General features: G+C 48.7%; 1 protein-coding gene across 4 annotated transcripts in view; it reads right to left on the bottom strand.

Annotated features, from left to right (window-relative positions):
* KIDINS220 (kinase D interacting substrate 220) overlaps positions 1 to 26,208 on the bottom strand; it is a 1,499,978-nt gene that overhangs the window by 179,687 nt on the left and 1,294,083 nt on the right. The window lies entirely within an intron of this gene.

Raw genomic sequence — 26,208 nt, 5'->3', positions numbered from 1 at the left:
TTTCCAGAAGAGTTCCAGTGTTCTGAACCTAGGGAGTGGCTCCTGCCCCACCCAACAGGAAAAGTAGTCCCAAACAGAAGAGGATCAGGGGTTCAACTGGCAGGTAAGTAAGCAGCATGGTCTGCTGCAGGTAAGTCCACCCAGCGCTGGGACTGGGCATCTTTATGAGCCTGGTGCCACTGGCGCCAGGACATGGTCCAAAAGGTCCCAATTGGGACTGGCTGGCACTCGGAACCGGGGTTATGGGTCTGCTTCCAAGGGAGTCGGGCAAGTCCTGATCTTTTGGAAGCAGAGATCATGACAGCAGGGTACGGCTGATATGGGGGACCTGAAGATAGTGACCTAGAATGTGCGGGGGTTAAACAGTTACATCAAACGGAACAAGATTATGATGTACCTGAGAAGACAGAAAATTGATATAGCATTGATACAAGAAACCCACTTGACCAAAGATAAAGTAGAAATGATAAAAAAAGAAATGGAAGGGGACCACGGTGGTAGCCACAAATTTGGTGTATGCTAGAGGGGTCCTAACATGGGTAGCACCTTACGTCCCTTTCAAATTGTTACAACAGAAGGTAGAGGCAAATAGTAGGATGGTGTTGCTGAAGGGACTAGTGGGGAACAAAGAGGTGAATATTATTACTATTTATGCTCCAAACAATGATACTGCGACATACTTTAGAAATCTGTATGCCAAGATTAGCCCATATATAGACGGGGCAGTTATAATGGGGGATATTTCAACTGCACACTGGACCCCAGACTCCACAGATCTGATACAAGGGTGACCAGGGCGAATCCGGCGGTGAAGGCCTTGGATACACTTGTACAAGATTTTCATATGACTGAAATTTGGAGAAGGCTTCATTCACAGCACAGGGAATACGCCCATTACTCAGCCTGCATGATTTACACACCAGGCTAGATTACATATTTGTGGCCAATACATTGGTAGAGGACGGTCCTATCAGGTCGCGCGCCGTTGGTTGTAATGTGGCAGGTCTCTCCGCCTAGGCCGAGGATACCGACGTGGAAGCTCAGAGCTGAAGCGGTGAAAGATACTATATTTAAAGAAGTCCTGAGGGTGGCCATAAAAAATACTTCAAACTCAACACAGGAAGTGTGCGGTCAGCCGGCCATCTGTGGGAAGCGTTTAAGGTGGTAGTAAGAGGGGTAGCGATCTCAAAGTCCAAAGGACTGCAAGGAGGTATAACGGAAGACTTTCAAAAGACGGAAAGGGAGATTGAGGACAAAAAGCGAGAGGGAGTGCATTCCCCTGAGGAGATTGAGGCCATGCCACAACTGCAAGAGAAATGCAGAGCCCACTGGGAAAGGTTAAGTAACCTAAATTATAGAGGATACGTAGAAAGACAGCATGCAGAAGGCGATAAACCGGCAGGCTGCTTGCTTGGTTGTGTAGGAGTGAGGTTCCGAAACAGGCGATTCGAGAAATACACAGAAGCGATGGCTCAGTAGAGGACACTCAGGAAGGGGTTCACAAATGCTTCTACAGATACTCCCAAGAGTTATACGCACACAAGAGTGAGGAAGAGGAAATCGATATACTAGATAGACTGGAGGAGATTAATCTGCCTAAGCTTGGGGACATAGAAAGAGAGAGGCTAGATGCACCACTTACATTGGAGGAACTAGAGAGCGTCATCCAGAGCCTATCCACTGGTAAGGCTCCGGGAGCCGATGGTCTCCCCAGCGAGTTTTACAAAACGTACAAGACCGATCTACTCCTGTCTATACTGAACGAGGCGTTTGACAAAGGCAGGCTGTCAGAGACTCTCAGAGAAGCGATCATCATCCCGCTTCTGAAGCCAGACAAACCAAGCACCGATTGTGGATCCTATATCCCGCTGTCAATGTTAACTCAAGATAGCAAAATCCTCACGGCAGTGATGGCAAATCGACTGAAACCTATGATAAATACCCTGGTACATCATGACCAAACGGGCTATGTCCGCCGGAGGTGCATTTCCGATAATCTTAGGAGGCTACATCATATTATTGACCAGACAGAGGGGGGCTCTAAAGAAGTAGCGATAGTCGCACTAGATGCAGTTAAGGCCTTCGACTCGGTCAAATGGCCATGGTTGATGGCGGTTCTGCGGGAATGCGGGGTGGGACCAGCATATTTGAAGTGGGATGAATTACTATACAACGAACCGGTGGCTCAAGTCCAGACGGGACCGATGATTTTGGAACAATGAACTCTGGGCAGAGGCACCAGGCAGGGATGCCCCTGGTCCCCGATGCTATTTATCTTAGCGCTGGAACCTCTGGCGATATACTTGAGACACCACTACAGCGAAGTAGGCATTAGCACGAAAGGAGGACAGCATGTGATATTGCTATACGCTGACGACTTGCTGCTGTATCTGAAATACCCCAAAGAAAACCTGCAGTATATTCTGGAAGTATTAGAACAATATGCAATACTATCGGGCATAATAATCAACCCACGAAAGTCCATTGTGCCCCCCCACCCCAGCCAGATATGTAGGGGTGCCACAACGCGAGCTACCAGTACTGCAGATTGAGTGGGCGACTGACACCTTCAGATACCTGGGAGTGGATATATATCACAAAGTTGTGGATGAACACAAGAATAACACAGAGAAGGCAGTAGAGTAAATTGAGGGTAGTATGGTATTCTGGGCACGGCTGCCTTTCACTATGATGGGAGAAGCGGCACTGCTTAAGATGATAGCATAACCCAAACTGCTGCATAATTTTGCGAATGTTCCATACATGATACCTAAATGGTTCTTTGGCAGGTTGCAGAGCATATGTAGAGGGTTTATATGGCACAACTCCAGGAATAGGGGGGTCCTATGGAAATTGCAGAATCCATATGATCAGGCAGGGATCAGACTGCCCAATTTCGAGGCGTATTACCTGGCTGGCCAGCTCCAGTATGTGGCAAGGTGGCTCTCCGGGGACACCACACCGGAGTCCAGATTGTTGAGGGAGGAGTGTGCACCTTATTTTTTGAACAAGTGGATGTGGGTGGCGGACCCTCCGAAAGAGAAGAGGTCTACATTGCTAGACATAGGACGGAAGATCTGGCATATAGCCTGTAGGATGATGGGGAGCCCGCTACCTTGCTCCCCGCATGTGCCCTTAGTGACACTGAAAGGTGTAGATGAACAATTGAGGAAGATCATCAGAGAACACTGGGAACCTGCGGGGGTGACAACCTTGGGAGATGTATGGCAAGATGGAGAGAGGATGGAATTTGATATATTAAGAGAAGACACTGGCTTACATAGTGGGCAGTATATCACGTATGTTAAGCTGATGACACTGATTAAGAAGACGTGGTCGGAGATAGAACTAGCCCAACAGCCAGATACGGCCATAGAATAATTTCAGGCGGTAACAGAAGGAGGCCATGAGATCTCTCAGATTTGTGAAATGATGATGTCTAAGGTTGGGAAGGAATTAGTACAGATAAGGCAGGACTGGGAAGAGGAGGGAGGGGAAACAATAAGTGATGGGATATGGGTGAGGATGCAAAGATATCACAAGAAAGTATCAAGGAAGGAACAAGTTACTTACCTGTAACTGTTGTTCTCCAGCGTGGGTCTGGCATGGATTCACATGCTCATGAATATTCCCCGTCAGGCTGGGAATCCTCGGTAAAGAAAAAATCAGTTTCAGTTTTGTTTCTAAGTAAGTGTCTCTGCTTCCTCTTCACCTCGTCTACCCACCGCTTCTCTCCACGCCACTGTTTCTGCATCTACCCACTTTAGGAGGTCCCGCCACCAGGTTTCAACATTTGGTCTCTTGTTTGTCTTTCAGCCCATCGCTATCCTGTGCTTAGCCAGGATGTAAGGCAGAACTTTAAGTTTGCTCACATGCTTAAATTGGCGCGGTCTTGGGAATTCCCCCACCATACACGCCCACAGCAAATCCACTTCCAATGTAATCCCCTTGTCAGCTAGGAGGTGCGCTATTTCTCCCCAATACCTTGTTATTTCCGGGCATTCCCAGAACATATGTACCATCCCAGCATCCTCCTCCCCGAATTTCAGGGATTTCTGTGTAGTGGCATTTGTGAACCTAGCAATTTTCTTGGGGGTCATATATGCCCTGTGGGTGATATATAGCTGTATCTGTTGTAATCTGACATTCTCCAGCATGGGGTCTGGCATGGATTCACATGCTCATGAATGTTCCCAGTCGTCAGGCTGGGAATCCTCGGTAAAGAAACAATAAGTTTCAGTTTAATTTCTGAACTGTCTTTCTCCTAATAACCAATCACTGGTCTCTGGGTCATACTGCCCCCAGCCAATAACTGCCCTCTACCTACGCCCCTCCGCCGGCAGCCATCTTCAGATTTGGTAGCACGTAAAGTGGCAGTAGGACCAAGAGAAGAGCCGCAGAGGGGTAGGAGGGAGGGTTCGCATGTGAATCCATGCCAGACCCACGCTGGAGAACAACAGTTACAGGTAAGTAACTTGTTCCTTCTCCAGCATGGGATCTGGCATGGATTCACATGCTCATGAATACAAGAATACATAGCAGTACACACATGCACAACCACGGTAGGTGGCAAGGCTCAACATTAAGCATATCAACAACTCAACATTAAGCATCTCTTACCTCCTCACCAGGCCCACCTTCAGGCGACCAGGTTGCGCAGCACTGCCTGGCCGACTCAGGACTCCTCCCTGGAATCCCAGTCGAGGCAGTAGAATCTCGTGAAGGTGTGCGTCAACCTCCACGTAGCAGCCCTGCAGATGTCCAGCAGGGGCACACCAGGCAAGAACACCGTGGTAGCAGCGATTTCTCTGGTTGAATGGGCTCTCGGACAGCCAGGTAACGGTCGGTTTGCCAACCGGTGACAGTGCATGATGCAGCCGGATAGCCATCTGGAAATGGAAGCCTTCGAGAGGGCCTTCCCTTGGTTCACAGGTCCAAAGTTCACAAATAGCTGTGATGTCTTCCGAAGGGTCTTCGTGCGGTCCACGTAGAACTTCAGCGCTCTAGCCACATCCAGCGAGTGCAAAGTCCTCTCGGCCGGCGACGAAGGCGACGGGAAGAAAACAGGTAACACCAAGGGCTCGTTCAGATGGAAGTGCAACGGCACCTTGGGCATGAAGGAGGGGTGCGTCCTCAGCACTACCCTCATCTTGTGGAATGTCAGGTATGGAGGTTTACAGTAAAGGGCCTGGATCTCTCCCACTCGTCGTGCGGAGGTGATGGCCACAAGAAACGCTGTCTTCCATGATAGGAACTTCAACGGTGCAGAATGTAGAGGCTCGAATGGTGGCCCCATGAGCCTGCCCAGCACCACATTGAGCTCCCACGCCGGGGCCGCAGCCTTCACTGGCCGGAATGACCGGAACAGTCCTTTCATGAACTCCTTCACCAGGCGATGGGACCACAGAGATGATCACCCCGGAGTTCTGGTGTAGCGTGAAATCGCCGCTAGGTGGATTTTTATGGAGGCATGCACTAGCCCCGCCTTGGCCAGCGACAGTAGGTACAGCAGCACTTGAGGGGCTGTAATCCGCAGAGGGTTAATCTTCTGTGCACGGCACCAGACAGAAAACCTCTTCCATTTGTGTCCATAGCACTTGAGAGTTGAGGACGCCCTGGCCTTTGCAAGCAACCCCTTGCAGTCTGCCGGGATATCGTAGCCTCCAAACTCTAGTGCTGCAGGAGCCAGGTCTGCAAGTTTAGCGACCCCGGGTTGTGGTGGAGGATGGTACCTCCTTCTCTGGCGAGAAGGTCCGCGTCCGTCGGCAGTTTGACTGGGGGGGGACGCTGACATGTCCAGAAGGTCCGGGAACCAGATCTGCCTCGGCCACGCTGGTGCGATGAGGATCATCCTGCACCGGGACAGTCTGAGTTGATGGATGAGTCCTGAGTTGATGGATGAGTCGCAGCAGCAACGGCGTGAACGCATACAGGAACAGGCCATCCCCAGCTGGGGAAACCTGCTGGCGAACCTCCGGCACTTGGCGTTTGTCGCAGTTGCGGATAGGTATATCTGGGGATTTCGCCATCGTTGGAATAGGAGAGCCACTTGATCCTGCTGCAGTTCCCACTCATGGCATGAGCACAGCTCCCTGCTGAGTGAGTCAGCGATGGTGTTCTTTATTGCTGCCAGATGGAATGGTACCAGAAACATCCCTTGGGCGACGGCCCAGTGCCACAGATCCTGGGCTTCCTTGGATAGGGCTGGGGATCTGTTGCCTCCCTGCTTCCGGATGTAGAACATCGTGGTGGTGTTGTCGGTGAAGATCCTTACCACCTTGCCCTTGAGGGACGGAAGGAATGACCTGAGGGCCCAGAACACGGCTCTGAGCTCCAGGACATTGATGTGAAGTGACCTCTCCTCTGGAAAACAAAGGCCTCTTGCGTGGAGATCTCCAGTGTGCGCTCCCCATCCCTCCAGGGAGGCGTCCGTTGTCACTGTCTCCTGATGTGCCGGGGTCTGGAAGGCCATGCCCGCCGCCAGATGCGCGCAGGAGCCCCACCGGCGGATCGCTTGGCGGAAGGTCTCGTTGAGCGAGATCCTGTCTTCGAAGCTGCCCGCTGCTTGCATCCAACGGGCGTTGAGGAACTCTTGCAGTGGACGCATCCGCAGCCTGCACAGGCGTACGAGGTAGATGCACGAGGACATCATGCCGAGCAGGGACTTGATGGACCTCACCCTGGCCGCGTCCATGGTTGACAGTCATTGCATCTTGCCCAGGATGGCCTTCGTCCTTTCCTCCGACGGAGAAGCCAATCGCGCCACTGTGTCGAGCCTGGCTCCCAGGAACAGAGCGACTTGCGACGGTACCAAGTGAGATTTAGCGAAATTGATCAAGAATCCCAGATCTGTGAGTAGTTGGACGGTCCTCGCTGTGTGCACGACGGCGAGTTCTCTTGTCTTTGCTTGGATGAGCCTATCGTCCAGGTAGGGGTAGACGTGGATCCCCTGCAGGCGCAGCCGCGCCACCACTGGTGCTAGGCACTTGGTGAACACCCTGGGCACCGACTTCAATCCGAAGGGAAAGGCCTTGAACTGATAGCGTCGCCCTTGGACCACGAATCGCAGGAACTTTCGATGTCCTTTTGGAATGGGGATGTGAAAGTAGGCATCCTCCAAGTCCAAGCCTGCAGTGACTCTTCCACTGTCTTGCCGAACAGGTTGTACCCGTCAAAGGGCATGTCCAGAACCCTGGTTTGGACGTCCTGGCGGAAATCGGTCGCCTTGAGCCAGCTGCGCCGACAAAGGCAAACGCCGTTGCCCATCTGGCGAAAAACGGTGTCCGCAATGTCCGTGGCCACCGTGATGGCGTGGTCCGAGGCCACCTCGCCTTCCTGTAGGATCTTCAGGGCCTCAGCCCTCTTGTCGTCCCGGAGGATGTCCAGCAGGGGAGCGATCCTAAAAGACAGCTCCCTGTCATACCATGCCACTATCGCGAGGGCGTTGGCCGCTTTAATCGTCGTCGATGCAAACGAGATGACCTGCCGTCCCATGGCGTCCGGTTTCTTCCCCTCGCCCCCGCCGCTTTCTTCTTGGTCGCAGCAGAGACAACTGAATCCGGGGACGGCTGAGCCCTAAGGCACATGGGGGCGGAGTCTGGGACCCGGTAATGCTTCTCGTACCGGTCTCTCTTAGCAGGAGCCATGGACGGGTTCTTCAGGAGCGTCAGCCCCTCATCCCAGATGTCGTCCAGTAATGGAACTGAGAGGACCGTCTTCCTCTTGGCTTCACGCCATAGGTAGAGGAACCCTTCCTTCTTCTGCTCTTCGGGGCAGTGCTGGAAAAGCTTGGATGTCCTGGCGATCATGGCGTTGAAAGAGCCAATTTTGTCGGGCGGGGAGGCCCGAGGGGGTGGTGAAGGAAGGTCCTTTCCGTCGTCACCACCATCGTCATCCGTCCCCGTTGTCGCGGTCTCCGCTCCCGTCTCCGCCCTCGGACCAGGGGAAGGAGATGAAGGCTGAGAAGGCCTTGAGGGCTGGAATGGAGGGGGGGTGGTGAGTTCTCCTCCGCTTGCTTGGCGGACTTTCCGACGGTCCAGGCTCTGCTGGATCGTCCGTCCAGGGTAAGGGTAATCATGTCCTTATCTCCGTACACAAGGCCTGAATCGCCATCAAGATCGCCCCTGAGTTGTCTTGTGGCATAGACACCGGCTGCGACGGAAGCGACGGTTGGGGAGCAGGCTCCGTCCCCTCCACGGCTCTTGGTACCTCGTCGGCACATCCGCCGCTTTCTTCGTCCGCCTCGTCGGGATCCCTCCCGTATTACCGTGCCTCTTCGAACTTCTTGTTTAGGATATTTGTGACGCCTGCCAGCTCCTCTTCAGAGGCTGAATCTGTGTCCGTAATGGCCACCGGGCCCCCCCCACCTCTTTTTCCGCCTGGGGCTTCACGGAGGTCTTATTGATGGGCTGAAAAGAGGATTCTCTCTGCTGTGGCAGGGAAACTCTAGGCCCCAAGGATGCTTCCACTGGGGTAGCCTCTGCAGGCTGCGCCAGGGCCGCCACAACTCCCTCGATTGAGGCCTTAACCGGGTGAATCAGGGCCTTCACGACCTTGGGCGCACCTGAGGCCTTCACCTTGAGGGGAGGGTCACCGCCTCGCTCCCCCTCGGTTGTCTCCGTCGGGATCGACCGGGACTTCTCCCGAAGCTTACCCGGGTTCTCCGACTTTCTCTTCCCTGAGCCAGAGCGTTGGCTCGTGGTTGATGGCGTCGGTGATAATGCGCCCTGCCTGGCAGCCGAGGAGCCCGACCGATCGGCGCTCACGGTGCCCGCGGACTCGCGGTGCTTTGCCTTCTTTTGGCCCCAGTCGCCGGGGCGCCCTCAAAGGTCTTAGAAGACCGCTCTGACTACTTCTTCTTCTCACCTGCTGCTGGGCTCTTCCCTTCCAGCCAGTTGGTGAGGTGGATACGACAATCCTTCATAGTCCGTTCGGACATGTTCTTGCAAAACGCACAGTCCTTTTCCACGTGCGTTTTGTCTTCGTGAAGGCAGTAGAGGCATCGAGAATGCTCATCATTCTTCATCAAAACATTCTGCAATCCACATCCAGGGCAGCTCCTGAACAGCTTGGATCCGGGCGTCGTGTTTCCTTTGGCCTGGGCCATGTCCACACGGTGTAGGCCCCAAAGATCTTCCAGAATCCTCCAAGAAGTGAAACACGACAAAAATTTCGCCCTTGAGGGGCATAGGAAATTCTAAAACGGGTCCCCGTTGATTGGAAGTAGAAACGGTGGAGCTTGAGGCTCGATTGACTGAAAAAATGAGGTTAAACTCTTAGAAAAATCGCAAAACGCAGTAAAAGCTCGAGAGCTATAGCATGAGGACTCCCACCACTTGAAGGTGCAGTAAAAATCTGAAGATGGCTGCCGGAGTAGGGGCGTAGGTAGAGGGCAGTTATTGGCTGGTGGCAGTATGACCCAGAGACCAGTGATTGGTTATTAGGAGAAAGACAGTTCAGAAACTAAACTGAAACTTATTTTTTCTTTACTGAGGATTCCCAGCCTGACGACGGGGAATATTCATGAGCATGTGAATCCATGCCAGACCCCATGCTGGAGAATGTCAGATTACAACAGATACAGCTATATATCACCCACAGGACAATTGCTAGGTTCACAAATGCCAGTACGCAGAAATCCCTGAAATTCGGGGAGGAGGATGCTTGGATAGTAGATATGTTCTGGGCATGCCTGGAAATAACAAGGTATTGGGGAGAAATAGCGCACCTCCTAGCTGACAAGGGGATTAAATTGGAAGTGGACTTGCTGTGGGCGTGTATGGTGGGGGAATTCCCAAGACCACGCAAATTTAAGCATGTGAGCAAACTTAAAAGATCTGGCTTACATCCTGGCTAAGCGCAGGATAGTGGTGGGCTGGAAGACAAACGAGAGACCAAATGTTGAAACCTGGTGGCGGGACCTCCTAAAGTGGGCAGATGCAGAAACAGTGGCGTGGAGAGAAGCGGTGGGTAGACGAGGTGAAGAGGAAGCAGAGACGCTTACAGCTTGGCTACATCTGGTTGCGTCGCTATCGGGCGCAGGACTTGAGGAACCTGAAACAGATAGCTTCTCGGAAAGAAGGACAAGAGTTAAAGGGATGGTTCGGCCAACATTTTTTATTTCAAAAATAGATAGGCAATATTAAAGAAAATCGATAGGGACTTGGAAAAAAAAATTGCCAATGTAAAATTTTGAGCAAATCAAGCTCAAAGAAAGCACATGGGGGCATCCATTTTGTGAAATGGATGCCCGCCGCTGTGCTCGCTTTGGCTTTTGCGGCACTAATGAAGGAAAAGCCAGCCAGCTGTAGTAAACAAAATCTACCACTGGGTGGCTTTTCCTTCATTGGTGCTGTACGCGGAGGACAGGGACCGGAGACTACAGGCAGAAAAGCTGCAGCTGCATCTCGGTAAGTGCTATTTTTTTAACAAAAATAAACAAACACTAGCTGCGTTTTTTTTCCTACGTTTTCCGGGCTGGAGGAGCCCGGAAAACTTAGAAATAAAACCGCAGCTTTAAAAACGTATTTATGTGCGGTAGCTTTTGAAGCGACCGCAAACATAAATGCAACGATATTGTGTTTGAAAACGCTGCAGTTTTTCTTTCTAAGTTTCTCAGGCTCCTCCGGCTCGGAGGAGCCTGAGAAACTCAGAAAGAAAAACCGCAGCGTTTTCAAACACAACCGCGTTGTGTTTCTGCCTGCCGTGGGTATCACTTTGGGTCTCTGGTGCGCCCCCAGGAGAGCACCGGAGACCCAAAGTGAAAGCCAAGGCAGGCAGAAACACAACACGGTTGTGTTTACATGCCGCGGTGTTTCTGCCGACAGCGGATTTCCCATTTGGGGCTCTCGGGCTCCCCATGGGGGGGAGGGGGGGGCCCCGAGAGCCCCGAATGGGAAATGCTAAATGCTGCAGTGTTTCTGCCTAAATCTGCTTTCCCACTTGGGGAGCCCTAGAGCCCCAAATGGGAAAGCAGATTTAGGCAGAAACACAACACGGTTGTGTTTGAAAACGCTGCGGTTTTTCTTTCTAAGTTTCTCAGGCTCGGAGGAGCCGGAGGAGCCTGAGAAACTTAGAAAGAAAAACTGCAGCGTTTTCAAACACAATAACGTTGTATTTATGTTTGCGTACGCTTCAAAAGCGACCGCAAACATAAATACAATGTTTTTAAAGCTGCGGTTTTATTTCTAAGTTTTCCGGGCTCCTCCAACCCAGAAAACCTAGAAAAAAAACTGCAGCTAGTGCTTATTTAAAAAAAATAATAAATAGCACTTACCGAGATGCAGCTGCAGCTTTTCTGCCTGTAGTCTCCGGTCCACGTCCTCCGAGTCCCGGCACCAATGAAGGAAAAGCCACCCAGTGGTAGCTTTTGTTTACTACAGCTGGCTGGCTTTTCCTTCATTAGTGCAACAAAAGCAAAAGCCAGCACAGGCGGGCATCCATTTCACAAAATGGATGCGCCCATGTGCTTGCTTTTGCAAATTTTGAGCTTGAATTGCTCAAAATTTTACATAGGGACTTGGAAGAAAAAAAAATGCCAATCGTTTTTGTTTAATATTGCCTATCTATTTTTGAAAGAAAACATTTTGGACGAACCATCCCTTTAAATGAAGGATGTTGTGGATTGCAAGACAGAGTTGGTAATTGTTTGTTTTGACACACTGTGTTTGAGTGCATTGTATGTTATTTGTTATGAAAATTAATAAAAATATTATTTTAAAAAAACTGTATACCAACCATATCATACCTGTGTCCATCTCCTGTCTCCGCACCCTTACACTATTTTCCATCATACATTTTCTTTCAAATGCAAGATAAAATAAACATTGAACAGATGCAGCACATCAGAGGTCAGTGAGAGATCTTTGCCATATTGTGATAACAAACATTAAGTTTCCACAGATGGCCTATATTTAAAATAAACAGACATTGACAGTATAGTTAACCAGTTCTATTATGTTTAATGTTTCCTCATAGATGAATGAAAAGTCAAGATTGACTGTAGGCAGTTAATGATAAAGCTGCAACCAGACCCATCTTTGAAACGTAACGAATCACGAATATAAATGATCCTGTAGAATATAGGTGAACTGTTTATGTTGCAGAAACCGGCCGGCCAAGATATGCGGATATACTTTCATTTGTTGGCAATACTCTATCATTAAAACAATAGATGTAAAGTAAACATTTGTTTTAGACTATGTACCTCGAAGAGAGCAAAATAATAAATTGGATAGAGCTCTAATTTACACGTCTATCTATTAACAGTTTAGCAAATTGGCTGCAAGTCAATTTTGATGACAAAGCAATAACTTTCAATCGTTTGGATAGTTCTAGTAAAGAATTCTCCTTTTTCCTTTTAGATAGACAGCACACCATTGCTACCTAGGGCTAGCCTTCAACTAAATAGGGAAAGTTGAGTGTTTTCTCTAGGAAAACAGAAAGTGACAGTAAGCACCTACTTCCATTAAAAGGATTCCTTCTAAAGAATGTGTTAAACTACTGAGTATTGATCATACTACTCCATTTGGCCCTGCTGTGGGTTTTATTAACCCTATGAATGCTCAAAGGTGTGGGCGCTGGGGCCACAATTTTGGAATGCAACACTGTGTTGGTTTCCCAATTCATTTCTGCATGGATGTAGGGAAATAAATCTGGTCTCTACCTTTGCTGCCTGGATTCCCATTTGATTATTTGGTGAAAGGCTGCAGGATTAAAGCGTTAACACTCTTTTTTATGGGCAGGGACAACCTCCCTCCGACCAGAGAAGGACACAATTGGAGGGTTTTGGGATCAGGAGCTGATGTGGGGACAGTGGAGACAGTAACTCAACCTCTTGAGGTACTTCTGCACCTATTTTGGTGGGAGAAACTCAGCAGGTATTCCTTGCCAGAGGGCGCTTGGCCTCTACTGCGATGGGCGAAAGGGGGGGGGGGGGCTGTGGGACGCTGAGCCAAAAGGAACATATGCCAATGCAAAGGCAGTCTGCTGCTGAACAACTAAACCAGAGGATTTAGCCATGGCCTTGGAGGCTTTAAACTTCCCTAAGAATGTATCAGCTTTGAGCCCAAAAAGGTTGGCATCGTCAAAATGCATGTTTAGAAGTTTGACTTCGACACTCGGGGCAAACCTTGAAGGCCTAAGCCAAAAGTGCCTTTATAAAGCAAACCCAGTGCCAGCCACACTGGCAAAACGGTCTGAGGCATCAAGGCCGGTTGTGGCAAGCTTTCAGCCACCTCAGAGATCAGAGCCCACAAGGTGTGGGCTACGTCATGTTAACACCTTTCTAGGATAGACTTCTTGAGGCAAAAACTTTGCAGCCCCATGCATCCAATTCTTTTGCTTTCCTCATCGAGAGGAAAACAAGGTAAAGCAGCTGACTGTGATCCCCACCATGGAGGCTTGAAAAACGAAGCCCTAGGGTGTGCACTAAAAAAACTTGGATCAAATAGAGCTGGCCTGTGTTTGTTTGCAAGAGAACGGTCCACACCACCATAAAGGGCATTGTTAGGAAGAATTCTCATAAATGTGCTAATTCCCTTCTCCTTAGAGACCCCAAGCAACTTTGCTGGATTTTGAGGACTTGATTTGTTTTACCTGGAGAGAGTGTGAGCCTTTTTTTCCCCACTCTCTCATGTATTTTGAATGTGCTTTACTCGTGTGTTCTTTGATTATTGAGTTTTAGACAACTCCATAGGCATCATCTTTTCACCCTCAGTGCAGTGACACAGGGGAAGCCTTTTAGGCTGTCCCAAGGTTTAAATACCTTCTCTGGGATAAACTACTGTTTCCCAGAGAAAGTAAAGTGAAATTGACTTTACTAGTCTTTTCAAATTCCTAGACCCAGCACACCCTATCTTACAATAGAGTGCTGGAGGGGTTACTTAGTATCCCCTATGTCTAGAAACTCATGTAGCAGTCAAATGCTACCCGTTCCTCTCGAAATGGCTGGTGGCAGTGGTTTTACAACGAACTACCATGATTTTCCTGACCGCGAACACCGGTAGCGTTAAATCGCGGGAGCCATGTTTTTCAAGATGGCGTCTGAGCCCCCTTTGTTTAAACGGGTCCCGGTCTTCTTTTTTCACCATTTCATTTTGGAAAGGTCCTCATAGAGTTTGCCTCTGTGTACCAAACCAGGTTTGGTCCCTTTGTTCCTACGCCTTTGGCGGGCTTCAGGACTGAAGAACACCTCTGATGCCCGAGTGTCTGCGGTGGGCAGGAAGTGAGGGAGGTGCCCGAAACTCCCTGTGCTTAGTCTCCTAGGAGAACCTCATGCACTCTGGCGTGATTGGCTGGCTGACTTTCCGGCAAGGACAGCCACCCTGCTGGGTGAGTGGCAACTAGGCTGGAATGAATGGGAGAAAACTGTATAAAATGTGAGTCTCTTGGCTTGGAATGCAGAGTCAACCACTGGAACAAAAGAACCGAAGACGAGCTTGAAGAGGATGGCTGCTGCAACTCCTGGACTGTTGGTTTGCCCGGTGAAGCCCTGCTGCAGGTCTGAATTGCCAAGTACAGCTCGACAGAGAAGCCCTTCAAGGATGGCTTCTTCCTTTGAGTTGGTGGGACCAATCTACTCGGCCCGTAAGCCACCTGGATACCATTCTCGGAGTTGGTTGGATTTTCCTCAGAGTGCTGCAGGAAACCAAATAATCAGGGAGAGGGACACCAGTTTGTGTGCTTGTCTACAGCTACCGGAATTGAAGATTTGCCTTTGCCAGCTTTTTACCAGTCCCAGTGCAGTGCAAGAGTCCCCCGACGTCCTCCCTCTTGTCCCCACGACCGAGGCTCAGGAACAGCGAGATTTGCAGGAACTGCCAGGAACAGACGTCTTCAGCTGCATCTTTTTCTTCATCGTAAGGTACTGAGAGAACTTACCTCTCACTGCAAAAGTGCTTGAAACTTTGGCAACTTGCAGGCCTAGTCAGCTTGTGACCCAACATATGAATCTTTCTTTTACAAACTACTTATGAGAACTTTGGCAAAGACTTTTCCGTTTAACTACCAGAACTGCCTATCCTATACAAGACATTAGCCAATTGACTTTGGTCTAACCTATTGCATTGAATTGACTCCTCTGGTGAACTCACTTTTGCACTGTCTAAGAGTAACTGTACCATTCTTTTTATTAACATACGCCTTTTTGTTCCTACTTCAAACACTCTGAATGTCATTTTGCTCCTCCTTCGAAGTAGTTTAAATGCCTCAGAAACTGATATTGTGAAGTACTGAAGTATATTTGTGTGTGATATAGAGTGCCTCCTTCTAGTGAATGTTTTATAACTGACTGTGAAATAAATTAATAAGTGTTTTACCAAGAAACTTTGAGTATAAGAGTCTATTTGAATACTTGTGATTGTAGACCTCTGTGTAACATCATTGCAGCTCACATTCCCCTCTTGAGATAAGCCGGGCTGCTCAGCTCCGCTACCAAAAACGGTGTAGTACAGACTTATACCAAAGGTTGGTTTTGCTTACACCTGTATTCCTAGTTGTGTGTAGTGGTCCCAAAGGGTACTGCATATAAACTTTGCCTAACAGGCATCAACAGCATGGTTGAAGGAAAACAGTCTCTTTCAGAGGGCCCGCTCACAAAGGTTTTGACAGTTCAAATTGGACCACTGGTCTAGAGCATGCAGACAGACCCAAAGACTCAACCATATTGGCAATATTCTCCTGGAAAGAAGCATAAGGATTCTGACAGATAGGAGTTTGCAAAGGGTAGTGCTCTGGGGCAGTGTCTAACCCACTGGCATGCCTTACAATGGACACCAGATCAGCGTCCTTGTCGTGTATTCCAACAAAGTGCTGGCCATTTTGCCAAAGCTGCAGACAGTGCAGAGACTTCAACACCCAAAGGCGAAACCACGGATGGGTCAGAACCAAGCCAGCAGGCGTGCAGTTTAGGGCCAAAAAGGGGCCTCTACCAGCTTTAACAAGAATGGTGGGACCTTGCTTCACCACCAGTGCCTTGAAGGAGGGGTCAAGACTGTTTTCTCTTGGAGGAAGAAGAGGGATATCCGAAGCAACTGGGAAAGTGGGACCTCTCATTGGAGTGGCCACCTACTTGTGGGTGGCAGCCCTTCAAAGAAGGATCTGATGGCAGTGACTGACAGCATACGCTCACCTCTCTTGTGGAGGTAGGTGAAGAGCAGGATCCACAATCCTCAGTGTCGCATTCTTTTTGGGGATCCAACATTGACATCTGCCCCCCACAATCCAAGCAGGGCTTGAAATCGGCTAAATGCTAGTGCCGCTCCAAGCAGCGTACTAAATGTACAGAAAAGGGGAATGAGGTCAGGGGTCATGGCTGGGTCCATATACAATGCCGAAGACACCACGTCTAGTGTCCGGGAACATGCAACGTCACCGGTCGAAGCAGATGCAGAGCTGAGGTACACTCCCTGGTGGCTGAAAACACAAAGGCAGCTAGCGCTGGTAATTATGTGTCTAAAATGAGGAATCTCTGGGAGGAAATAATCCATTAAATATAGGAAGTCATTTATGGAATTTCATCTTGGGTCCCTGAAAATATGAATTTTGCATGTGACATATGGTAACGAAGAGCAATGGTGTGGGGAATGTACACCGAACATGGAAATAATAGAACATGGTTTGTTTGCCCGTTTGAAAATGAAATCGCAACAGAGGAAGTATATTAGGCCTATGTGTAAAGAGCTTAATGGTAGATCACGGAAGGCTGCACTTATATGTTTCTTTGAGGGAATGATGAATAGGATACATATTTCATTGGATGCATTTTTCCAATAATTGTGGGTAAGACTTTGTGGTATGCATTTTCCCTTTCTTAGTCTTACAGGATAGAAGATTATTATTTTTTAAGTACGTGTGTCAATTCATGGTTACTCCCACATTGCTTTTCAGCGTTTTTTTCTTATTGAATGTATATTTTATGATAATATTTGTAAGGTTTGAGGAAACTTACATCAAATAAATGACTAAATAAAAATACATTTTGGAGGTAGTGGCCAAGATGGCAGAGGTGCTGGGGGCTTCTATACTGAGCCCCAAAGCTGGGGAAAGCTGAAGGGATGCCGGAAATTCCTTGGAGGGGCTCCTCCTGCAGCCATTGCGCTGGAGTCCGTCGGGCTCAATCGGTGCTCGTGGCGGATCGAGGGGTGGGCTGCAGCTTGGATCGATGTGCGCCCCTGCTGGGGAGGCGTTCTTTGAGCCCAGAGAGATGGGTGCTATGACAGTGTTCTCTCCGCCGGCATTCTCGCAGGGCCAGATGGAGGAGGCGGGTGAGCGCCACAACTGAAGCAGGCAATGCTTACTATCCCATGAGCAATGGAGCAGAAGGGGAAGCGGTCATATTTGCTGAGAATATACAGCCATAAACCCCAAGGGGCTGAGACCCTCTCGAACGTACCTGATGACAGCACAGATGCAGGCCTGATGTAAGGCAACAAACACTGGGCAGCCAGCAACCCACAGCTAAGAGTATAACCCAAGATCCTACCCTTCACCCAGCATGCCCAGAGTAGTGAAGAAGCCAGATCTGCATCACCATCTCGCGACCCAGTACTGGGCGCATTGGGGCACATCGAGAGAGCCTGGCACCTGCACCTGAGAAGAAGCAGAGGGAGCTTAATGCACCCAAGAATTCCTTTCTGTCGTGAGGGGCCAAATCGGGGCTTTTCAGGACAGCCAAGCTCAGGGTCACGTGGAAAGAGTATATCTTTGGGGATGCGGAGAAGGCAAAAGAGCTTGTGTCTTGGGGAAAACTATCATAAGTGTGTATCAATGCAGAACACAGAACATGTCATAAAAAACCTTTAATTTAAAGCATGAATTTCTTTTTATAAAATGTCCAGATGTCATTTTTAAACATATAATTAAACAGGAAACATATCACAAATATTTCAGAAAACATAAAACAACCATTAATCAATTGTGGGGGTTGAAGTGGAACTAGATCTGCAGGGACGCGCATTATGCCTGGAGTTTTTATCCCTTGACTGACTACTTTGTTAAAAGGACACTTACCTATAGATAGGAGTTGTCCTCGATAACAATTTGGGCAACAAGACAAAAAGTGCTGTTATATATATATATACATATATATATATATATATATATATATATAGGTCTCAAAATTATGCTAAAGGCCCTAGATGAATATGCGGGTAAAAACTGCATCTCAATTAATGTGAACAAGACACAGATTATGCAGTTCGGCCTCCCCAAGCAAAGATGCTGTACATGCTCTTGGATTCTACAGAACAGTAATCTGAGCGTGGTCACAAGCTATGTCTATTTGGGTGTGATAATAAGCAATCACCCGATGGATATTCCTTTTGAAGATAACAAACAAACTAAGCAACATATGCTTATCTCTCAAGCTAGGATAATCAAAGCCAGATTCTGTAAATTTTCAATCCAACCCTTGATAATATTCTATAGGCAAAAATTGATGTTGATTATATTGTATGGTACTGAGACCAAAAGATGGCGCCCATATACATATTGGTCTAAAATAGAAGGCGCTTCTTGGAGGAAAATGTTACAATTGCCTACATCGGAGCCCTTACCCATGATTTGTTACGAATTGGGACTTATTTCTATGCATGGGATGTACAAGTGGAAATGGTGTGCACTTTATTGAAAATTGATGATTGGTGACAACAAGAATGGCCTGTTATGCTTATTGTCTATACATATGTTTCAAAATCTGAATGACAATTTCATCAAATCATGGAGACTGCGAGCGCAGAAGTTGCTACACGATGCAGATATATCACTAAAATTGTTAGTTGAGAATCCCGAGAAGGGCAAGCAAAAAATGTGGGACCATGACTGGAATTTAACGCGCGTTCAGTGGTTACGGTAAAAAAAGTTTCAGGAAAACCCATTCGAGTTAAAGAGACATGGGAAAACAGCGCACTATCTATTAGTGTCTCCAAATCCATTATATCGGTTGGCATTTCTGCGCTTCAGACTTCACAATTATTTGACAGCTGAAGTCTTGTGTAGACGCAACTTATTACCCAAGATCAGAATACTTAGTCGTTTCTGTCACACAGCAAAAGAGACTTTAAGGCATCTTCTGGTTGATTGTGTTGAATTGTTATCATTAAGATGCAACTATTTTAAACCCTTTTTCGAGGGTCATGTGAATGTTACCCATGATCAATTATGGCATACTCTATTTTATACAAACAGAAAATCACTTAATTATGCAACTATCAACTTCTTGAATTTGCTAAAGTTACAAGATTATGAAAAGCTTCATGCAGGTGCTATTGAAATCACTCAATGATTTATATTCTTACAATTTTATACCTTTAATGATAAACTAGTTTTATCTTCATCTGACAAATGAGTAGTCACATGATGTTTTATCTTGCTATGATATGTACATTGTTTTTGATATGTAAATTGTTGAAAGGCTGTAAAAAGATTTGTTTTTTTTAAGCCAAAACAATAATAAAAAAAAATATATATATATATATGTATATATATATATATGTGTATATATATATATATATATATGTTGAAAAAAGAGGAGAGGGGCGCACTCCAGTTCCCTGCACAGTAAACCTTCTCAGCCACAGGTGTTCTCCTCCGACCGGTTTCTGTGCCAATACACGTCATCAGGGAGGCTGTCTTAACTTGCAGCTCACAGCAAGTGCAGGTGTTAACACTTAGTGATAATTCTGCTGCAAGGACTTCTGGTAGCTGTAGTCATCAGGTTTGCAAGGAACAGACTCACACCCAATCCCATAAATGGGGAAAGGGGGGGAGTAGCCTACAGTGAGGCACTCCAAAGTTGGGCATATATTACCCCGGTGCAGCACCCTATAAGATTTCTGAAGATTCCACCCTTCAGAAAACTTGCAGGCTACTCCCCCCCTTTCCCCATTTATGGGATTGGGTGTGAGTTTGTTCCTCTTTTTTCAATATATATATATATATATATATATATATATATATATATATATATATATATATATATATGGGATACATTACTCACCGTAATCGTATTTCTGATGCTTGTATCTGCTTAGATTCACATGCTGTGCATAGGCCGACATCTAGTGGAAGCTGCAGAGTATTACAGTTTGTTTTTCGAAACTCGAAAATGGGTGTCGACACAGGCGTGCCAGTAATACTATCCCTAGTGTGACGTCCACTGTACCCAAGATCCCTCACGCGTCTAGGATCCTCAGATTGTATTTTTTCTGACATGAGGAAGCATGAGGAGTAGCGTGAGTACAGATAATCCAAGCAGATAGACAGAAAGGTAAGACTACAAGCAATCATGCGCCTTCTCTCGGAGGGGAGGAAGGGTGGGTCGCATGTGAATCTAAGCAGATACAAGCATCAGAAATACGATTACGATGAGTAATGTATCCCTTCTGAGGCTTGTGGAATCTGCTTAGATCACATGCTGTGCATAGATTAGCGAGCAGTACCAGAAGAAGGAGGTGGGATGTGAGAAGGGTCATGAGCAAACAGGTGTCTTAGAACCGCTTGTCCCACTTGTGTATCTGCCTTGGAATGAGTGTCAATGCAGTAATGCTGAGTAAAAGTGTGAATAGAGCTCCAAGTAGCTGCTTTGCAAATGGTGTCGAGGGGAACATTTGCAATGAAAGCCAGAGTGGCCCCAATGCCTCTAGTAGAGTGGGCCCTTGGCGTAAAAGGCAGAGTTCTTTCAGAAAGAGAGTAACACAGCTGTATACAGTTGATAATCCACTTCGAGATAGCGCCTTTAGAGACGCGATCTCCCTCTCTGCCTGTAGCTACGGAGACAAACAGTTGATCTGTTTTCCTTAGTGGTCTGGTTTTATTTATATAGTAGAGGACCGCCCTACGCACATCTAGGGTGTGTAGTTTCACCTCAGCCGAGCTTTGCGGGTTCTGGAAGAAAGCCGGAAGCTCGATGGACTGGTTTACATGGAACTTTGATATAAATTTAGGTGAGAACCTAGGGTGTGTGCGTAAAACCAGTTTGTCTTTGTGGATAGTAAAGAACGAATCCTGCACTGACAGAGCCTGAATTTCACTGACCCTTCTTATAGAGGTAATGGCTACTAAGAAGGCCGTTTTATAAGTCAGGTGTTTGAGACTACTTTTATGCATGGGTTCGAAAGGGGGGCCCATGAGCTTAGCTAGCACCACATTAAGGTCCCATCCTGGCAGTGGGTTTGAAATAGGAGGGTGAAGTCTCTTTACTCCTTCCATGAAGGCTTTAACTACTGGTACTTTCCACCACGACACCTTGTTATGGGATGTGGTGTAAGCCCAGAGGGCTGCCAGGTGTACTTTCAGAGAGTTAAAAACCAATCCTGCATCGAGCAGGTGGAGCATGTATGTCACGACGTTGGAAGGAGTGCAATCAACAGGGTTCATTTGTTTATTCTGGCACCAAATAATGAATCTCTTCCACTTGTCAAAGTAACAGTGCCTTGCGTTTGGTTTCCTGGATTCTTTTAGGATGTCCATACACCTCTGTGGTAAATTGAGATGTCCAAACTCTATGACCTCAGGAGCCATGCTGCCAGGTTCATTGAGTTGGGTTGCTGGTGCACTGTTTGACTTTGTTGCTGGGACAGTAGGTTGTACCAGGCTGGAAGTTTGATGGGCTCGCACACCGCCATCCTGCGTAGGTGTGGAAACCATGGTTGTCTCGCCCACATGGGAGCAACTAGGATGAGCGTCATCGATTCCTTGTTCATCTTGTACACCACCTTCCTGATGAGAGGAGTTGGTGGAAAAGCGTACGCAAACATCCCTGACCAGTTCATCCACAGGGCGTTCCCTTGGGAGTCTGGCTGGGGGAACCTGGATGCAAATCCTGGGCATTGTTTGTTTTCGCTTGTGGCGAATAAGTCTATAGTGGGGAAACCCCACCGAGAGAAGAGATCTTCTACGATCTCTCTGTGAAGTACCCATTCGTGTTCTTCTGGGAGGGAGTCTCTGCTTAGAGCATCCGCTAGGGAATTGAGCTCCCCTGGAACATGTTGCGATGACAGGAAGATGTTCCGTCTGAGTGCCCATATCCAGATTTTCTGGGCAAGCTTGGACAGATTTGGCGAACGAGTCCCTCCTTGCTTGTTCAGATAGAACATGGCTGTCGTGCTGTCCGTCCGGATCTGCACCGACAGGTTTAGTAGATGGGGCTCGAACGGCCGAAGCGCTCGGAATACTGCCAGAAGCTCTAGGAGGTTGATGTGGTTCTTGGCTACTGAGTGAGACCAGAGACCCTGAGCTGTGTGGTGGAGATGGTGAGCACCCCACCCAGTCAGGTATGCATCTGTAGTCACCACTGCCTGTATTTCGGGATCGTAAAAGGGTTTTCCCCTTGCGAGATTCTCTCTTGTCCACCAGTGTAGGCTCTGTACAAGTGTTGGCGAAACGACCACTAGATCGTCCCACTGACCACTTGCCTGAGACCACTGTTTCGCCAACCATTCCTGCATGGGACGCATGCGCAGTCGCGCGTGGGGGACCAGGTAAATGCATGACGCCATCATGCCCAGTAACCGCATTGCTTTGCGTACCGTTATTTGTTGACCGGACTGATAATGTGGAATTTGCAGTAGTATATTCCGAATTCTCTCTTCCGAAGGGAAGGTCAACCCTTCCTGAGTATCTAGGATTGCTCCTAGGAACTGTTTTGAGGTGCTTGGCACCAGGCTTGACTTCTTCTCGTTGATTGAGAAGCCTAATTCGTGGAGGAGGTCGATAGTCCTTTGAATGTTTGTCCTGCAAATTCCTGGGGTTTCCCCCGTTATGAGCCAGTCGTCCAGATAAGGGTACACTGGGATTGCCTCCCTGTGTAGGTGTGCCGCTGCCACCGCCAGTACCTTGGTAAATACCCTTGGTGCTGACGCTATCCCGAGGGCAGTACCTTGAATTGGTAGTGGCGACTGTCCACCTTGAAGCGCAGGTACTTTCTGTGCGCCGGGAGCATGGAAATATGAAAATAAGCATCTTTCATATCCAAGGTTGCCATGTAATCCCCCTTTTTTAGGAGGGGGATTACCTCTTGTTGCGTGGTCATACGGAATTTTTGGGGCTTGACATACTTGTTGGCAGGCCGTAGGTCCAATACTGGGCGCATTGTCAAATCTTTCTTTGGCACAAGGAAGTAAGTTGAATAGATACCCTTGTTTACCTGGTGTCCTGGGACGAGTTCTATCGCGTCCTTTTCTAGCAGAATGGCGATCTCCTCGAGAAGGATTTTCTGATGTTCTAGGGAGTGTACTTTTTGTCGTGGAGGATGGTTCCGGGGACGCTGCAGTAATTCTATACAATATCCTGTGGACACTGTTGACAGCACCCATCTGTCTGAGGTGATCCCTTCCCAAGCCTGGGTGAAGTTGGAAATGCGTCCCCCTACTGGGGTTGCGTGAGAAGGGACCCTGAACTGAGCGTCACTGCTTTGGTGGAGGCGTGCCACCTCCCTTGTTGGGGCTGCCTCTGCCTCTCCCATGACCTCTTTTGTTACCCCTGCCGTAACTTTGGGTAGACTGCTGGCTGTTGTTCCACTGTGTACCCTGTCCCTGGGCATAGTTGCCTCTTTGTGAATTTTGGCCGCGTGGGCGACGAAAATTACTGTTCCCCCTCTGGTTAGGGGGTTTGTTGGTTAGTTGGCCAAGGGATTTAAGTGTTTCGTATTCGTCCTTGGCGTTTTTTAGTGCGTCTTCGACCGCTTTCCCAAACAATAGATCGGGTTCCACCGGCTTGTCTATTAATGAAGCCTGAGTTTCTGTTTTGAACCCCGACTGCCGTAACCACGCATGTCTCTTGATAACAGTACCTTCTGCTATCAATCTCCCTGCGTTGTCCGCGGCGTCGAAAGTTGCTTTCAATATGCAATCAGACACGGCTCTCCCTTCTGCCGAGATCCGAGCCAATTGGCCCTTTAACGGTTCAGGAGCAGAGGCTATGAGTGCCGCAACCTCTTCCCATTGATGGCAGTTGTAGCTGGCCAACATGGTGGTGGAGTTAGCAATCCTTGCTTGGTAGGCGGACGTTGAGGCTACCTTCCTGCCAAACCCGTAAAGTTTCTTGCTCTCCTTGTCGGGAGGAGCTTCTGACGAAGATAAGGGTGTTCCAGCCCTCTTCCGAGTGTTGGTAACAACTAGGGAGTCTGGTTTAAGATGTCCTCTTATATAGAGAGGGTCAGACTGGGCTGCCCGGAAAAGTTTTTCGACCCTGGGGTTGACTGCTCTGGTGAGGTTTGGGTTCACCAGGGACAGATCTATTCTTCGTTGGATAGATTTAAGGATAGGGATGGTCTGCGCGACCGGCCTCCTCTCTCCCACCAACTCTTCTGCGAAGTCCCTTTCCTCCTGTACACCGTGGGTGTCGATGTGAAAATGTTCTGCCGCGCGAGCGAGAACCTCATTAAGGAGGGGCTGGTTATCGACTGGCGAGTCGGTAACTGGGGCTTCGTTCTCTACCGGGGAATCTACTCTGTAAATTTCCTGCTCATCTTCTCCCTCCCCCTGGTCCTCATCATCCGCATAGTATTCCGTCCCGGTTTGTTCCTCCATAATTCCAAACTCCTGGTCCCCCTCAGGGAAAGGCTCTCCTTGGTACCTGGGGTGTGGAGTAGAGTATGGAGTAGAGTAAGGCTGTACCTCGAAGGGTTCAGGTCCTTCGAACCGGGCCCTTTTACTTAGCGGGATGGGATCAGTGGAACCTGAGGGTGTGGCCCCCTGAGGGTCATACGAGAGGAAATGCTCTGGATTCTTGTCGTAAAAATCAGCCAAGGAAGACATCCTTGACATGACCCTGTCTATGTCTTCGCTGGACCATTCTTTGGAGCAGGGGATGACTTTAGTAGGCAATTTAGGGGACTTATCAAGGGTAACCTTGCTGGAAGTTGATCTCTCAGTAGACTTGTATTTGTTTGTCTGCTTAGGGGGGAAGGATGGTCTTACAGGAGTGGAAGAATGTGCTTTCCGCTGTTTCCCCCCCTCCCCGTGCGTGGAAAAATGTTTTCCCTGTCCCTTGGAGGCCCCGGGGACTTTCGACGCCTGGCGTCGAGGATCGGGAGAGGTATCTGTGTCTTTCGAGCGTGGGGCCTCGCTGGTGTTAACTGCGGGCTCCGTCTCTTGGAGCGCGGCCTGGGGGTGGAAGTCGTCTTCGTCCTCCGACGATCGAACTTCCATTAGTCTAGGGAGCGAGGCACTCTTGGCAAGAGTGGATGATTGCCTTGCGTCATGAGGCGATCTCGATCGAGAGCGCCCAGAGGACACCGAGTCGGACCGTTCTATCTGTGCCTCTTTCCGAGAAGTCGACGTCGTCGAGGTTCGGTTGGACTTAGTGTGCTTAGTGTGTGTAGGGTGTGTAGCGCTTGCGTCGCCGGGGGTCTTCCCCATAGCCGCCCTGCCGGACGACCTTCCGAGGTCGGGGACCTGCGCTCGGCTGTCTTTCGACGCCGTAATGCCCTCGCCGTCCGAAAGTACGGCGTCGCTGCCATCGCTGAAGGCGCCCTCCGCTGCCATGGCCGCCTGCCTGGCGTGGTGGGCCCAACGCTTTGTCGAACGGTCCTTAAGTGTCTTAGGTTTAAACCTACTACACGCTCTGCAGTTCGCTTCGGGGTGGTCCCTCGGCAAGCAGAGGTTGCACGTGGCGTGCCTGTCGACCCAAGGGTATTTGCGGTTGCACTTGGGGCAGAATTGGAAAGGGGTACCCTCCATACGCACCTTGAGGCAGCGGGCTGATAAGTGTAGGAAATATATAAGTGTATATATATACCAAGAGTGAAGAGTATGTACCACCCCCCACTCTCCCTACTTGCAGGGCCAAGGCCAGCGGCCTACTAGGCCCGGGCCGAGGCCAGCGGCCTTCCGAGGCCCAGATCCGTCGTGCAGCAGCCGACGGTCGATGTCTTCTCCAGCCGTCGTCGAGTGTCGAGGGTCGACGTTGGTGTGGGGAAGGATGTCAATAAAGAATAATAAATTTCAATTATTAGCAAAAGTATGGCTAAGGCCAGGGGACTCCGCAAGATGCTTCCGACCAGTATGGCGGAAAAAAACAATTGAGGATCCTAGACGCGTGAGGGATCTTGGGTACAGTGGACGTCACACTAGGGATAGTATTACTGGCACGCCTGTGTCGACGCCCATTTTCGAGTTTCGAAAAACAAACTGTAATACTCCGCAGCTTCCACTAGATGTCGGCCTATGCACAGCATGTGATCTAAGCAGATTCCACAAGCCTCAGAAA

The sequence above is a fragment of the Ambystoma mexicanum genome, chromosome 4p, assembly GCF_040938575.1.
Source record: "Ambystoma mexicanum isolate Mex_15411 chromosome 4p, UKY_AmexF1_1, whole genome shotgun sequence".
In the NCBI taxonomy this organism is placed as follows: Eukaryota; Metazoa; Chordata; class Amphibia; order Caudata; family Ambystomatidae; genus Ambystoma; species Ambystoma mexicanum.
Note: the sequence above shows the minus strand (reverse complement) of the source record. Positions and strands in the feature narration are given on the sequence as shown.